The sequence below is a fragment of the Pistacia vera genome, unplaced genomic scaffold (genome assembly GCF_008641045.1).
Source record: "Pistacia vera cultivar Batoury unplaced genomic scaffold, PisVer_v2 Contig668, whole genome shotgun sequence".
Classification (NCBI taxonomy): Eukaryota; Viridiplantae; Streptophyta; class Magnoliopsida; order Sapindales; family Anacardiaceae; genus Pistacia; species Pistacia vera.
In genome coordinates this window covers 373310-389859 of record NW_022196521.1, presented here as the reverse complement: position 1 = coordinate 389859, position 16550 = coordinate 373310, and the positions used below count along the sequence as shown (strand labels likewise).

The 16550-nt window shown below is 35.8% G+C and overlaps 1 pseudogene; it reads right to left on the bottom strand.

Moving 5' to 3' along the window:
* Positions 1-4291: 4291 nt before the first annotated feature.
* LOC116112770 lies at positions 4292-12404 on the bottom strand (annotated as a pseudogene).
* Between the last annotated feature and the right edge of the window lie 4146 nt (positions 12405-16550).

The window sequence follows — 16550 nt, the reverse complement described above, 5'->3', positions numbered from 1 at the left end:
TTGGGGCTCGCGAGCTCAAGTTTGAGTCGGCTTGCCAGCCGACTCGAGCTCAACTGGAGCTCGATCGAGTTCGAGTTCGAGTCTCATTTCTAAGGCTCGCCAGGCTTGAGCTCGACCTTGTTGTAAAGGAGCCGAGCATGATAAGCCAAAAGCTTGCTTGGCTTGACTCGTTTACAGTCCTACCTGCAATCTGTTTGGGTTTTGACTTTTCTGGCCAAATCCCAACTGATTTTGGTGGCCAAAATTCAATTCGACCCAACCACTTGAACCATCGTCTTTCACTCTACAAAACCCCTCTAATCTCGAAACTTGGTAGCCTCTCGTTCGCTGGTCGTGACTCACGTATTGGGTTGATTTTTTCGGTCAAATTTCGACTGATTTTGGTGTCCAAAATTCAATCTGACACCAACCTTTGAACCACCAGCCTTCCTTATAAAAAACCCCTCTAACCTTGGCACTTGATAGCCCCTCGTTCTCCGGTGGTAAGATTAGGGATTTGGGTGAACAGTAAAATTAGAAATTTAGACCGGAGAGGATGTTGGGTGACAGTCAGATCGATCGATCCAGTTTAGTTTTCAAAACATTGTTATGAGAAATTGACTTTTTCTATAAGTGTATCATATGCTTCTTTTTTCTTTTTCTTTTTTTTCTTTTTTTTTAACATTTTATTCATTTCTAATAACATGTAAATAAGACAATGGGGGAATTAAAGAAATTTTGTTGAAAATTTTCACCTGACTAGACTAAAATGTTTGTTCCTATGGTTTTGGAAGTAAGTTCAATATACTTCAAACCTTAAGGATGAAAAATAACCCAAGTTTTTTNGACATTTTGTAAAGTCCGAAATTGTCGTGGTTATTATTTTTTCTATAAATTCAACATTGGATGTAAAGAAGGAATGTTGTACGCAGGAAGACTGTAAGCAAGCTATAAAAAAGGGGAAATTGGCTTGGTCAAATCTGGGTTTGATCAAGCCTTAACGAGCTCAAGCTCAATTGGGGCTCGCGAGCTCAAGTTTGAGTCGGCTGGCAACTTGAGCTCGGTCAAGCTTGAGTTCGAGTATCATTTCTAAGGCTCTCCAGGCTCGAGCTCGACCCTGTTGTAAAGGAGCAGAGCACAATAAGCCAAAAGCTTGGCTCAGCTCGGCTCGACTCATTTACAGTCCTACCTGTGATTTGTTTGGGTTTCGACTTTTCTGGCCAAATTCCAACTGATTTTGGTGGCCAAAATTAAATTTGACACAACCACTTGAACCACCGTCTTTCACTCTACAAACCCCTATAATCTCGGAACTTGGTAGCCTCCGTTTGCTGGTCGTGACTCACGTATTGGGTTAATTTTTTCAGCCAAATTTCAGCTAATTTCAGCATCCAAAATTCAATCTGACACCAACCTTTGAACCACCAGCCTTCCCTATAAAAATCCCCTCTAACCTTGGCACTTGATAGCCCCTCGTTCTCCGGTGGTAAGATTAGGGATTTGGGTGAATAGTAAAATTAGAAATTTAGACCAAAGAGGACGTTGGTTGACAGTTAGACCGATCGATCCAGTTTAGTTTTCAAAACATTGTTATGAGAAATTGACTTTTTCTGTAAGTGTATCATATGCTTTTTAATTTATTTTTTTTTATTTTTTTTTAATAACATGTAAATAAGACAATGGGGGAATTAAAGAAATTTTGTTGAAAATTTTCACCTGACTAGACTAAATTGTTTGTTCCTATGGTTTTGGAAGTAAGTTCAATATACTTCAAACCTTAAGGATGAAAAATAACCCAAGTTTTTTTGGTTGAGGTTGCAAATATCACAGTCACATGTTACAAGGATAAGATATTTAATTTGTCAAATGCTTTGGTGTTTTGCGATATGAGAAAAAAATAAGTAAATAAAAATAAAAAATCCTTTTGGGAATTTCCTTTTATAACAAGTGGGAAGCTAGAAAGAGAGATTGTGTATAGAGAAACATATATATATTCATGCTCTTATATTAGAATAGTTTCTTTAGAATTGATTATGGCTTAGAGGTTGAGTTTGCTTGTGAGAATGTTACTATGTAGGGATGGCAAATTATGGGTTATGGGGCAACCCAACCTACTCCATTTCTTTTATCTAATATTGGTCTGGGTTGGGTAATTTATATTTGGGTTGTGGGTTTATCCACTCTGATCCGCTTTGAATGAATTCATTGTATTACTATTATCATGTTTAATATTATCACTAGGGTGGTTCAATAGAACCTGTTGGAATCGGAACCAGCGAGTACCCAGGGTTTAGTTCTGATTCCTACCCAGAACTGACCGTCAATAGGTAGGTTCTGGTTCCAAATTTTTGGAACTGTTAATGTACGGTTCTAGTTCTGATTCCTATAGTTAGGAACCAGGAACCGAGATTAATATAAAATAAAATTAAAGATTAAGGGGGTTAATAAAATTTTTTATAGAAAAAGTAATGTGAATACATTTATATTTATATTTCATAACATTTAAAGTAAGTTGGTTTGACTTTTGAGAATCTACCTTTACAAAGTAATGGAGTTTGTAATTTTGAATTCATAATTTGTAATTTTATTTTAGTTAATAAGTGCCAGGTGGGGGGATATTTGTAAATTTTTAAGGGTTTTTTTTTCCATTTTAAAAACTTTGGGGGGGTCATTGTAGTTTTACAGGGTACCCAGAACCAGAACCGTTGTTACAGGTTTTGGTTCTGGGTACCTAGGAACCGGAACTGTTTGTTCCGATTCTGGTTCCAAATTTCAAGGAACTGTCGGTTCCGGTTCTAGTTCCTTCAAAAAATATAGAGTACCCGGAACCGAACACCCCTAATTATCACCATAATATATTTTTTAAATAATTATTTCTACATATAATTATCATTAATATTATTACAAATAATTGAATTTTTTCTATTGTTTATCAAATTTATTTTAGAATAATTGTTTTGTGACATAATTAAAAATTAAATTTATGACATAATTAAATCTATTGCTTTAGTGATTGTCTTTTTTTTTTTAAAATAAAAATAAAAATTATATTTAATAAATCTCTTTTAAAAAGTGTTGTGAGAACTATTTTAATAAAATTATCTCAATTACGTTTCTATATAATCATTAAACAGAGCATTATCAAATATTATACCATTTATATATTCATCCGATGAAGTCATACTAATTACTAAGAGTTTGTGTGATTTTACCATTTATAAGTCAAATCTAATTAAACTTGGAGTTTTGATTGTTCATTTTTCTTTTTCAAATTGTCAATTAATTCTAGAAAAAAGATTTCTTGACTTGAATCTAAAATCTGCAAACTTTTTATAAACAAATGAACTTAATTACCTGAAATACCTCTAATCATAATAAAATTAAAACTTAAATAAAAATGTTAAAAAGTGTCCTATAATTTATTTTATGTATAACACTTTTTAATTAAATTTCCTTAATTAATTAATTAATTAATTAAGTTCCCAATTGCCAGAATCCAGTGTTAGTTATTAGATTCCGGTTGTTGGAAATTTTAGGTAATAATATTGGTATCAAAATGATCCACTCTGAATGCTCATCTATCTCTACAATTTCTTTTAGCAATATATAGCGGAGAAAATTCAAGTGGAAGCACTTTCTCAATTAGATCCCAACCAAAGACAATCTTTTTTAGTTTAAAATTATATAAAATAGAAATATTATTTAGAGATGTTTGTTTATATTTATGGTGAAAAATTAAACACTACACCATCCAACACATTTCTAGAACGTTTAGTTCTATTTTGCGATCGCAACTTACTTGACTATAACTTTTGCATAATCTAGGCAGCCAAAACTAACCAAATCCAGGGTTTATTGTTCAAAGACATGTATATATCATCTATTGAATTGTATAATGTTTTGGATGTTACTGTTTATGTATCTCTGAATGCTATTATATGTGTTTCAAAATTTATGGATTACTTCTAAAAAGAAAAAAAGAAAAAAAGAAAAAAAGAAAAAAAAAAGGTGTTCTAAAATGAGAGGGCCCTCACACAAATCTCCTGCTCATCTAGAAAATAAATGAATTTTCCTTTTTACCTTCAAAAGTATTATGAAGAACTTAACATAAAATTTGATAATACGATTTTAGTTGATAATAGTCATGCCATATTACAGCACATGTAAAACCTATCAAAAATATTATTTTATCACAAAATTTGCATAGAAACACAGGCTAATAGTAGGTATCAATTCATATTTCGATGGTACATAGGTTGATTGTACTGGATGGACAAGTGTCTGACACTTGAAAAGCACACAAACTGAACTGCTATCCCTTTGGAGAAGAGGAATGTCTATGATATGCCCATTTCTTTGCTATGCGGTCTGATAACCTGTATTTTTCCCTCTTAGATGTGTGTGGATCAAGCTTGGAAAGATTATTAACAAACGTGATTGCTTCATCTCGACGATCAATAACCATCTACAATGGAGTTGTATGTGTTCTGGTTTGGTTTACATCCTTGCTTGATCATGTATCCAACCACATCAATAGCCTCCACAAACAATGAATCGGCTGCAAACTTGAAACAAAGGTATTGTAGGTGATTACATCTAGAACAAGGCCAGAATCTCTCATTTCCGAAAATATCCTCAAAGCCTCTTTCATCCGACCATTTCTACAATAGGCATAAATGACAGTATTATATGATATTATATCAAGTTTCAATCCTTTGTTGAAAGTTTCCTTTAAAATCTCTTTGGACTTCTCAAAATTTTCAGAACGTCTATACATATACATCAACCTATTGTAGGTTGTCAACCAAGGAGTTAACCCACTTTCATTCATGAAGTTCAAGATCTCATTTGTCTTGGTACCCATCTGCCTCCTGCCATAAATCGAAATCATGGCATTTAGAGTGGATCTGTCAGGGGAAAATCCTTTTTTCTTCGACTCTAAGAAGGCATGCTCTGTTTCTATAAGGAGGTCACTTTTACTATTAACCAAAACAAGGGTCTTCAAGAGCACAGCATGAGGTTCAATCAGACCAGAGAATATATCTTTTGCAAGAGTAAGCATCCGCTCAATCTCCTTGCCATTGGCATAAGCATGAAGCAAAGAACAGTATGTTCCCTCATCACCATCCTTTATTTCAGCAAGTATTTTCTCAGATTGTTCCCACATCCCTCCCCGAGCCAATGCTGCCAAAATAGTATTGTAGGTGCAAAGATCCGGTGTAACCTCAGCTTCCAGCATTCTCTTATAAACAGCCATGGCTTGGTCAAAAGAACCACGGCGACTGAATACACTAATTAGGGTGTTGAAAGTGTCCCTCTCAGTAATCAACCCTGCCCTCTTCATCTCCTTGAATACACCTGACAATTCCAAGTCCATCCCATTCTGCCCAAATACTGCCAGAAGTGTGTTCCAAGTAACAATGTCCGGCTTACAATTTCATGTCTTGATCTCATCAAAATCCTTCATCATCTCCACAAACTTTCCCCTGTTTCCATGCATATTAATCAAAGCATTAAAAGTATAAATATCTTGCTTGCACCCTGTAGTTCTCATCTCCTCAAAAACCTTCATTGTGGACTCATCCTTCCTAGCTTTCTCAAACCCCGATAAGAGGGTGGTGTAAGTAAAAACATCAGTCTTAATCCCTATTTCCACCATCTGGTTTTTAAGCTCCATCGCCTCTTCCAACAAACCAACTCTGACATAAGCTGATATCAATGAAGTGTAAGTCACATTACTAGGTGAACAACCATTAAACTCCATCTCCCTTAATACCCCCATGGCTTCTTTAGGCTGCCTACACTTCCCATAAACATCCAACAAGGCATTATAAGTAACCTTATCTAGACTAAAACCCGCTAATTTCATTTCCTGAAAAACCCAAGCTGCTTCTTCATGCAAAGAACCTGCCGACAACAATTTATAAGCGTATTATAAGTGTTAAGATATATTAGGAAAATAGAGATATTATTTCCTAGATTGACTGTCAAGATATATTAGGAAAATAGAAATAGTATTTCCTAGATTGATTTGTGTAAATATGGTAGACTAATATTGTGTATATATCCTTGATTATTTAGGATCAATTCTTTCCTAATTCATGTAACTTGTACATTGTATAAATTCCCATCTTGCTTGGGGAAACAATCAAGCAACATATTTCATAAACACTGTTATTTCATGGTATCAGAGTCAGGTTAGTTCTTGGCCTTCTTCTTCTTCTTCTAAATCCATCTATTTCAAAAACCCTAAAACATATCTTTAAAGGAGACGCTCCTCTTTGCTTTTGGGGAGTTTATTTCTCGATTCTCCTAGTTCGTCAGCATCTTCTGGTTTTTCTCAGGCAATCGGTTTCCTCCACTTCCTCCTTGTTGGTGATTCAACTCTGACAGGGGGTGTTTCTACAGTTTTGGATTTATCTCTTACTTCTCTTGATTACAACAGAAGCATCAAAATTAGCTGTTCAAGCAAGAAATCAGCAAGGACAGAGTGGTTCTCGAAAGGGATCTAGACCACATTGCACCTATTGTGACAAGAATGGCCACAACCGAGACACTTGTTGGGCTTTGCATGGGAGGCCACCACTTCAATCTTCTAATTGATCCATCGCTCATGTGGCTCAAGCAACTGGAGATGGACTCCTTCCCTTACCCGATGCTAAAGACCAACAACCCAAATCCATTACATTGTCTGGGGCTGATTACAATGAGTATCTTCAATATCAAGCTGTCAAGCAGCAGTCATCCTTATCTGGCGCCTCCCAAACTGGTAATTCCTTTGCCTATCTGAGTCAGACCTCCTCTACTGGCCCATGGATTTTGGATTCCAGAGCATCTAATCACATTCTTGGTAATAAAAATCTTTTATCTCAAATTACCTCTTCTCCCACTATATCAAAAACTACTCTTGCTAATGGTTCATAGACTATGGTCAAAGGGATAGGAGAAGCTCGACCACTTCCTTCCATTTCTTTAATCTCAATCTTATTCTCCCCTAAATGTCCATACAATCTTATTTCTATTAATAAGTTAAACAAATATCTTAACTATTCTATCACCTTTTTTGCTTACTCTGTTGTGGTGCAGGATCGGAACATGGGTTAGACGATTGGAACAGGACATGAATCACGTGGACTGTACCACCTCTTCGATCCAAATCCACTAGTTGACTTTGCCTCCAATGCATCTACCGACATTCTTCATAGCCACCTTGGTCATCCAAGTCTTGCTAAATTTAAGAAATTAATACCTAGTCTGTCTACATTATCTTCTTTTAATTGTGAGTCATGTCAACTTGGAAAACAAACTAGAGCTTCCTTTCCCAAGTGAGTCAATAATAGGGCCATCTCAATGTTTGATATTGTTCACACCGACATCTGGGGTCCTAGTCTTGTCAGTTCAACTTTGGGTTTCTATTATTTTGTTACATTTATAGATGACTATTCTCGTAATACTTAGGTATTTTTAATGAAAACTTGTTCTGAGTTATTTTCTATCTTTCATAATTTTTATGCTGAGATTCGTAATCAATTTGGTGTTTCTATTAAGATATTGCATAGTGATAATGCTAGGGAATATCTATCTTCTCCCTTTACTAAGTATATGTCTTCTCAGGGTATTATTCACTAGACCTCATGTGCCTATACTCTCAGCAGAATGGGGTCGTCGAACGCAAAAATCGTCATCTTGTTGAAACAGCCCGTACGTTACTTATACATCATCATGTTCCTCTTTGATTTTGGGGGGATGCAGTTCTCACCATCTATTACTTGATTAACCATAAGCCTTCTTCTGTCTTGCAACATAAGAGTCCTCACTACTCCATTCTGTTTCTTGGTAAAGACACATACCCAATACATTTACGAGTGTTTGGTTGCATTTGCTTTGTTCATGATCATACTCCAAGCAAAGACAAATTACAGCCTAAATTCGTTAAGTGTATCTTCTTCGGATACTCTCATCTCCAGAAAGGTTATCGTTGCTATGACCAAACCACCAACAAATATTTTGTTTCTCCAGATGTAACTTTCTTTGAGACATCTCCATACTTTTTTGAAAACACCGTCAATAGCAATCTTATCCGTACCACCTTACCTATCCCCATCGCCATCCCTCTTTCCTCGTCGATGGATCGTCCTCCTTTCCAAGTTTATTCTCGTCATCCTTGTTCTCCTACTAATCCTAATGGTACTTCCCTTCTTGATACAGGTACCTCGGTCAATCCTGATGACCCATCTGTTGTTCCTCCGTCGCCTACTCCAGTCATGTCTCCTGTAGACGAGGCAACTCCTCTGCTTGCCCTTTGCAAAGGTATTCGATCTTCTCGAAACCTACATCCTATTTATAATTTTCTTAGTCATGATCATTTATCTCCATTTTATTCTGCCTTTATTTCAAACTTGTCTTCTATCCCTATACCTAACACTGTTAGCGAGGCAATGGCACATCCAGGGTGGAGAGCTGCCATGATTGAGGAGATGACTGCTCTAGATCATAATGGTACTTGGGAGTTGGTTTCCTTACTACTAGGCAAGACTGTTGTTAGGTGTCATTGGGTTTACACTGTTAAGATTGGTCCTAATGTCAAAGTTGATCGACTGAAGGCTCACCTTGTTGCAAAAGGGTACATTTAGATCTATGGGCTCGACTATAGTGATACCTTCTCTCCTGTTGCTAAGATTACTTTGGTACGGCTCCTTATTACTTTAGTGGCCATGTATCAATGGCCTCTTCATCAGTTGGATATTAAAAATTCCTTCTTGCATGGTCAACTTGCTGAGGAAGTGTGTATAGAGCAACCGCCGAGGTTTGTCGCTCAAGGGGAGTCAGGATTGGTGTGTCATCTACACTGGTCTTTATATGGTCTCAAGCAATCACCTAGAGCATGGTTTGGACGGTTCAGTTCTATGATTCAACAGTTTGGGATGTCACAAAGTACAGCTAATCATTTAGTTTTTTTTCGCCATAATGATCATGGTAAATTTATATACTTGGTTGTCTATGTTGATGACATTGTCATAACAGGTAATGACCAAGATGAGATTTCTCAATTAAAGCAGCATCTGTTTAGCCACTTTCAAGCCAAGGACTTGGCGAAGCTAAAGTATTTTCTAGGGATTTGAGGTAGCACAGTCTAAGGCTGGTATTGCTATATCACAAATGAAGTATGCCTTGGACATTCTTGAGGAGACAGGTATGTTAGACTATAAGCCTGTGGATTCTCCTATGGATCCCAATGTCAAACTTGTTCTTGGACAGGGGGAGCCATTGGAAGACCCTGGAAGGTATTGAAGATTGGTTGGTAAGCTGAATTATCTCAGGTAAGCTGAATTATCTCACGATCACCATACCAGATATCTCCTTTGCAGTTAGTGTGGTTAGCCAATTTCTCCAGGCCCCATGTAGTTGTCATTGGGACGCAGCAGTTCACATTCTCAAGTATATTAAAGGAGCTCCGAGACAAGGCTTGCTATATAAAAATAGGGGCCATTCTCAAATTGTTGGGTACTCTGATGCTAATTGGGTAGGGTCTCCATCAAATAGAAGATCTGCTTCTAGATATTGTATCATGATTGGAGGTAATCTAATATCTTGGAAGAGTAAGAAGCAAGATGTAGTAGCTAGATCAAGTGTAGAGGCAGAATATCGGGCTATGGCTCTCACGACTTGTGAGCTCATCTGGTTGAAACAACTTCTTCAAGAATTGGGGTGTAGTGAAGTGAAGCAGATGAAACTAATATGCGACAATCAAGCTACTCTGCATATTGCCTCAAATCCAGTCTTTCACAAAAGAACAAAGCATATGGAGGTTGATTGTCATTTTATCCAAGAGATGATTGAATCTGGATGCACTGTCACCAGTTTTGTCAACTCAAATGACCAGCTAGCAGATGTTCTTACTAAGTCTCTCAGAGGTTCCCGAATTGGATACATTTATAATAAGCTTGGAACATATGACATATATGCTCCAGCTTGAGGGGGAGTGCTAAGATATATTAGGAAACTAGAGATATTATTTCCTAGATTGACTGACTGTTAAGATATATTAAGAAAATAGAGATAGTATTTCCTAGATTGATTTGTGTAAATATGGTAGACTGATATTGTGTATATATCCTTGATTATTTAGGATCAATTCTTTCCTATTTCATGTAACTTGTACATTGTATAAATTCCCATCTTTCTTGGGGAAATAATCCATCAACATATTTCACAAACACTGTTGTTTCAATAAGTATAAGAATCTAGGGCAACTCCAGCATTCTTCATTCTCTCTACTAGAGTCATAAGCTTATTCNTAAGAAACACGCATCAGTGGCCAAGTTAACATCAATCAGGTATGTTCTATCTATTTCTGTTGTGTATGATCTTGAAATTGAGCAACTTGATGTAAAGACGACATTCTTACATGGAGATTTAGAGGAGGAAATTTACATGAGGCAACCTGAGGGGTTTGTAGTTAAAGGGAAGGAAGACTTGGTGTGTAGGTTAAGGAAGTCTCTGTATGGGCTTAAACAATCACCAAGGATGTGGTACCAAAAGTTCGACTCCTATGTCCTTCAGCATGGTTTTAGTTGCAGCAACGTGGATCACTGTGTGTACGTAAAAAGGTTAGAAAATTTATTTGTTATTTTAACCTTATATGTAGATGATATGATGTTGATACAGAATAGCAAGGAGTTGATAAATTCTGTAAAGGGCTTGTTGGCTACACAATTTGACATGAAGCATCTTGGGGGTGCAAATTTTATTTTGGGTATGCAAATTACTAGAGATCGTCAGAGTTGTAAATTGTGGTTAGGGTAGAGAAAGTACATCGAAGAGGTGTTGAAGAAATTTAACATGGTAGACTACAAACCTATGAAGATTCCTATGACTTTGGGAGTGAAATTGTCTACTGATCAATGTCCTAAGTCTGAGGAAGATGCTGAAGAAATGACACATGTGTCGTATGTGAGTGCTGTAGGTAGTTTGATGTATGTCATGGTGTGCATGCGACCTGATATTGCACAAGCAGTGGGAGTTTTGAGTCGCTTTATGTCAAATCCTAGTAAGGAGCACTGGAGTGCTGTAAAGAGGGTTCTTAGATATCTGCGTGGGACCTCGGATTTATCATTATGTTATGGAGGCATGGCAACTGGGGATGAGCTAGATGTGATAAGTTTTGTGGATGCTGATTGGGGAGGTGATCTCAATAGTAGGCGTTCCACAAGTGAGTATGTATTCTCTTTATTTGGTGCTGCTGTTTGTTGGATGAGTAAAAGGCAAAGTACTGTGGCTTTGTCATCGATTGAGGTAGAATACTTGGCATTGACACATGCTGGCAAGGAAGCTATGTGGCTTCAAAGATTGAGTTTAGAGCTTGGTTTCAAGCTTGATGTTGTGAAGATTGGGTGTGACAATCAAGGGGCTATTTACTTAGCCAAGAATCCTGCCTTTCATTCGCAATCAAAACACATTGACATACAATACCATTTCATCAGGCAAAAGGCGGAGGAAAAATTAGTGTTGTTAGAGAAGGTAGATACACTTGTTAATGCTGCATATTTTCTTACTAAGGCTGTGAGCTTAGCAAAGTTTACATGGTGTGTTGATGAGGTAGGCCTTCATTGTGTGAAGTATTCGCCAAGTGGGAGAATGTTGGATTTGTCGACTACTTCAACATTAATGGATAACGGAGATGCACTCGAGGGTCCCGCTGAGGATTTCTTTTAAGTTACTAATTCCTTTTTGGGTTGGGCTTAGGAATAGGAATCCTTGTAAAACTAGGTTTAGTCTCTTAAACCTAGTGTATAAACATACTTTTCTCTTCTTATGTGTGTGAGAGCAATTCATTCATTGTAAACGAGAGAGGTGAGGCATATTGCAATAATATTGACTCAGCTGGACGTAGCCCACATTGGCTGAACCAGGGTAAATTGCGCGTGTTATTTTCTTTGTTTAAGGTTTAATTTGTTTTACTATTATATTTTGTTCCTGTTGTTGTCTCTATTTCGTTCATTGATCTCATCAAAATCCTTCATCATCTCCACAAACTTTCCCCTGTTTCCATGCATCTTAATCAAAGCATTAAAAGTACAAATATCTGGCTTGCACCCTACACTTCTTATCTCCTCAAAAACCTTCATTACAGATTCATCCTTCCCAGCATTCTCAAACCCTGATAAGAGGGTGGTGTAAGTAAAAACATCAGGCTTAATCCCTATTTACACCATCTGGTTTTTAAGCTCCATCGCCTTTTCCAACAAACCAACTCTGACATAAGCTGATATCAATGAAGTGTAAGTCACAATACTAGGTGAACAACCATTAACCTCCATCTCCCTTAATACCTCCATGGCTTCTTTAGGCCGCCTACACTTCCTATAAACATCCAACAAGGCATTATAAGTAACCTTCTCTGGACTAAAACCCGCTAATTTCATTTCCTCAAAAACCCAAGCTGCTTCTTCATGCAAAGAACCCCCGCCGACAACAACTTATAAGCGTATTATAAGTATAAGAATCTGGGGCAACTCCAGCATTCTTCATTCTCTCTACTAGAGTCAATGATGATATTTGGGACATCCCGGCAATTACTTTCAACATGCGGCATGTTACAATGGCACATGCCCCAAATTTTAACCCTTTACATCAACTCTTAACAAAAAAATTTGTAAAGTTGTAGTAAGCGTTTATTTCATTTTCACCTATGAAATTATTTAGTATTAAATTTAACCATTTTATTATAAAGTATTAAAAAGTCTCTATAAATATCAAAGGCTGCATTGATGGCTATATCTTGGCCTTTGTTGATGGTCAAATTTGGTCATAGATTTGGTCGGAAAAGGCCCAATTGGTGTACGACCGACCAAATCTAGTCAGTTATGCATCATTCTGACGACTTTCAACCACTGCCTGACAATGGTGGCAGGCTGTTGGCAATTATCGGGTGGGTGAAGGTGTTTTAGTTAATTTATAAACTTTTATTGTAAAAGATATTTAGTTAAATTAACAAATGTAGGGGATTAAAAAAATAATCTAAATATTTTTAGAACATATTTTAAAAAAATGTATTAAACACATTCTCAGAATTCTATCCTATTTGATTAAATCCTATTCATAATAGAATACTATTCTAAAAAACTAAACAAACGGAGCCAAACACACTCTTACATGATGTTGATATGTCAAATACCTCTTCTCATATTATGTGCTATCTTATGTGACGTTGACATGTCAATGAAATAATTATTTGATAAATGAGATGTAAATATCACAGTAAGATGCATTTAGAATAAAGTACACAGGGTATTTTAACATACAAAACATCAAAATATAAATTTTGGGTAAATAATTTAATTTAGTGAATAGATCCATGTAGATTGAATATGTTTATATTTATATTTATATTCAAGAGTTTGAAATTTCATGACTTATTTAAAAAAAAAAAAAAAAAACAAGTTTAAGTAGGACTGTGCAAATCTAGATATCTGATTTGGTCTAGCTTATTTTTTATCTGATATAGATCCAGATCGGATAACCAGATATCCGAAGTTGATCCGAATTTTATCATGTTTTTTTCTTTTCCTCCCCATTCCTATTCTTTCTTTCTTTTAGTATTAGATGTTGATTCATCAAGTCTCCTTTCTTTTTCTTTTTTCTTTCCCTTATTTTTCTCGCTTTCTTTCTCATCTACTCTTTGTTTTTTTTTTTCCCTATTTCTGTCAACAAACTCATCCTTTCTCTCTATTTTTTTTTTTTTTTTGGGAAGAAGCTCACCAGCTGCTTCATTACGTGAACTTCCCTCATGCAATGCAAGCCTAACAAACTGCTAGTTGCATGAAGTTTGAACATGTCGTCCCTTTCAAGAGTGAGATTGAGAGATTGCTCACTTTCTCATTGGGCATTGGGTCGTGGGTGATGAGAGATCAGAGATGGAGAGATGAGAAGGTGAGATGGAGAGATTGGTCACTTTCTCAAGGGGGTATTAGGTGGTGGGTGTTGAGTTGAGAGATCAGAGATGGAGAGATGAGAGGGTGAGATTGAGAGATTGCTCACTTTCTTAAGGGGGCATTAGGTGGTGGGTGTTGAGTTGAGAGATCAAAGATGGAGAGATGACTCAGACGAGAGAGTGAGATTAAAATTTGAGAGATTTTAGTTTTAGGTTTAAGTTTTTAGTTTTAGATTTTAGATTTTAGTTTTAGGTTTTAGACTTTTATTTTTTAGTTATAGATTTTAATTAAACTTTTAAGTGTTCACTGTTCAGTGTTAAATATTAAGTTTTAAGGGGGAATTCTAAAGCGGTGCCGTTTTAATGAAATTTGGATTGGATATGGATATCCAATTGTTTGCAACAGCTGATCCGTATCTAATTCAAATATTCGGATTTATCTATTTTTACTATTCGAATCCGATCCAGATTTTCGAATATCCAATTTTTTCGGATTGGATTTCAAATTTCGGATAATTTTGCACATCCCTAAGTTTAAGAGTAAAAATTTTCACATATTCATAAAAGTACTAATTTCTTTTTAACTATTAATTCTCATAAAAAATTTAAAAAATTAAAGTTTAGTTGGGTGCGCTTAGCAATTCTAAAGATTACCTCATACAATATAACCGATACAATACTTGAGTGATTTGAAAATAAAATAATATAAAAACTTGTGCTAAATTATTAATAAAAACAATTATTTTAAATCAAAAGTAGTATTTAAAGAATATGGGTGAATAAATTAAGGTTTATTATATACGAGGGCATTATCGTTCTTTATATTTGTATAAAATGTCGTTTATCTATATGAGAATTTGCAAAAAATGCTATTTTTCAACTCCAACCTAAAATAATGTCATTTAATATAATGTAATTTATTTGATGTGCTAATAGGTATTCTAATTTATTGGGCTTATAGTGAGGTTTGAAATCGAATATTGTGAAGACAAAAGAGAAAATATATTTATTTTGTTTTATATTTCATTGTTTTTATTCAGTCAAACATGTAAAATCTCCCTACTTAATAATAAAAAAGATTTTTATGCTTGAGTATAAAATTTAGAGTTAACGGTTTGTTCCCACCCAAAAAATGGTCCATTGACACTTTTCCACCCTTAGACTTTTAAAATACCTTTTTACTACCTAAATAATATGTTTCCCTCTGATTTGGGTGGGATATATAGTGATTTACGAAGAAAAAACTCGGCTTCTTAGCCTCTTTCATTGCTTCTCTTCTTAGCCTCTTCCATTGTCAACAATTGCTGACACAGATGAAAGCAAGAATGGACCAAATATCATTCTGACGCTAACAATAACCTTGGAATCCACCAAAACTCTTTGAATCCACAACGGAAAGAAACTCTCAAAGAGATAAATATCTGACCCATTCTTGCTTTCGTTTGTGTCAATTGTCACCGGCGTTGGGGAGTGTCGGTGACCAGAAAATACTACAAACAAGCATTCATCAATTGTATTTCAACCCAACAAACACAAAAATTGAACAAATCAAACCCAATCGAAACAATTAAAACTCAAAAAACCCTAGGGTGGGGAAGCTTCAATCGCCAATGATTGGTGAGCAAACAGGATCAGGATGTTGGGGTTTTTGGAGAGAAAGATCCAAGGAGTTGATTGGTGGTGGCAGAGACAATTTCCAACATCAGAAACGACCAAAAATCAGCTTGGAAGTTGAAATGTTGCGCGGTGCACAACCGACGATCGGTGAGCAAGGGACGGTGATGGAGGTAAGGGTTTTGTAGAGTGGGTTTTGGAGAGTGTGATGGTGGTGTCTGGGGAAATTTATGGCAAAGAAATCGACTGGAAATTCGGCTTGAAGAGTTGGCCATGCGAATAGAGGTGGTGGTGGGAAATGGTGAGTGATGGTGGCAAATGGAGGCTTGGGCTTTGTAGAGTTGGTGATGGAGATTTTGTGAGTGGTCTCATAAGTGATTTTGAATGTTAGGATTAGCCAGAAAACGACAAAAACCATCGGTTGTGAATGCTACAAACGCGCGTCATCTCTTGCAAACGTGCACCATCCCTTTTGCTTTTATTTTTCTCTAACGGCCAATGTTTGTTGACCATGTTGCCCTCATTAATAATGGACTTTTGACTATTTTGCCCTTCCTCACAACAAAAATTACTAGTAAAATTATGTTTTAGATATTAAAGAGTATTTAATAAGTGGGTGGATATGAATTTATCAATGGGCCATTTTTTTGGTCGGAACATAACTGTAAAATTTATTTTAATTTTAATAATAAATATTGATATCAAAATTTTTTATGGTATTCTATAAATCTTGTATTCAATTATATTATAAGATTTATAATTATCTCCTCATATGTTTTGTATCGAATATTACAAGTTTAACATAAAAAATTATTACAAAAATATTTATTAAATATGACAAAAATTTTATTAAAAAGTTGTACTAATAAGTGATGTTTTAACCTTAATTATAGTAAAAAGTTTTAGTTATTACACTTTTGAACAATGTTTTAAAAACCGGACCAAACGCTGACTCGGTTAAGAGTCTGGTTTTCGGTTTAACCGGCCCAACCACCGGTTTTAACATCGTTAAAAAAAAAAATTG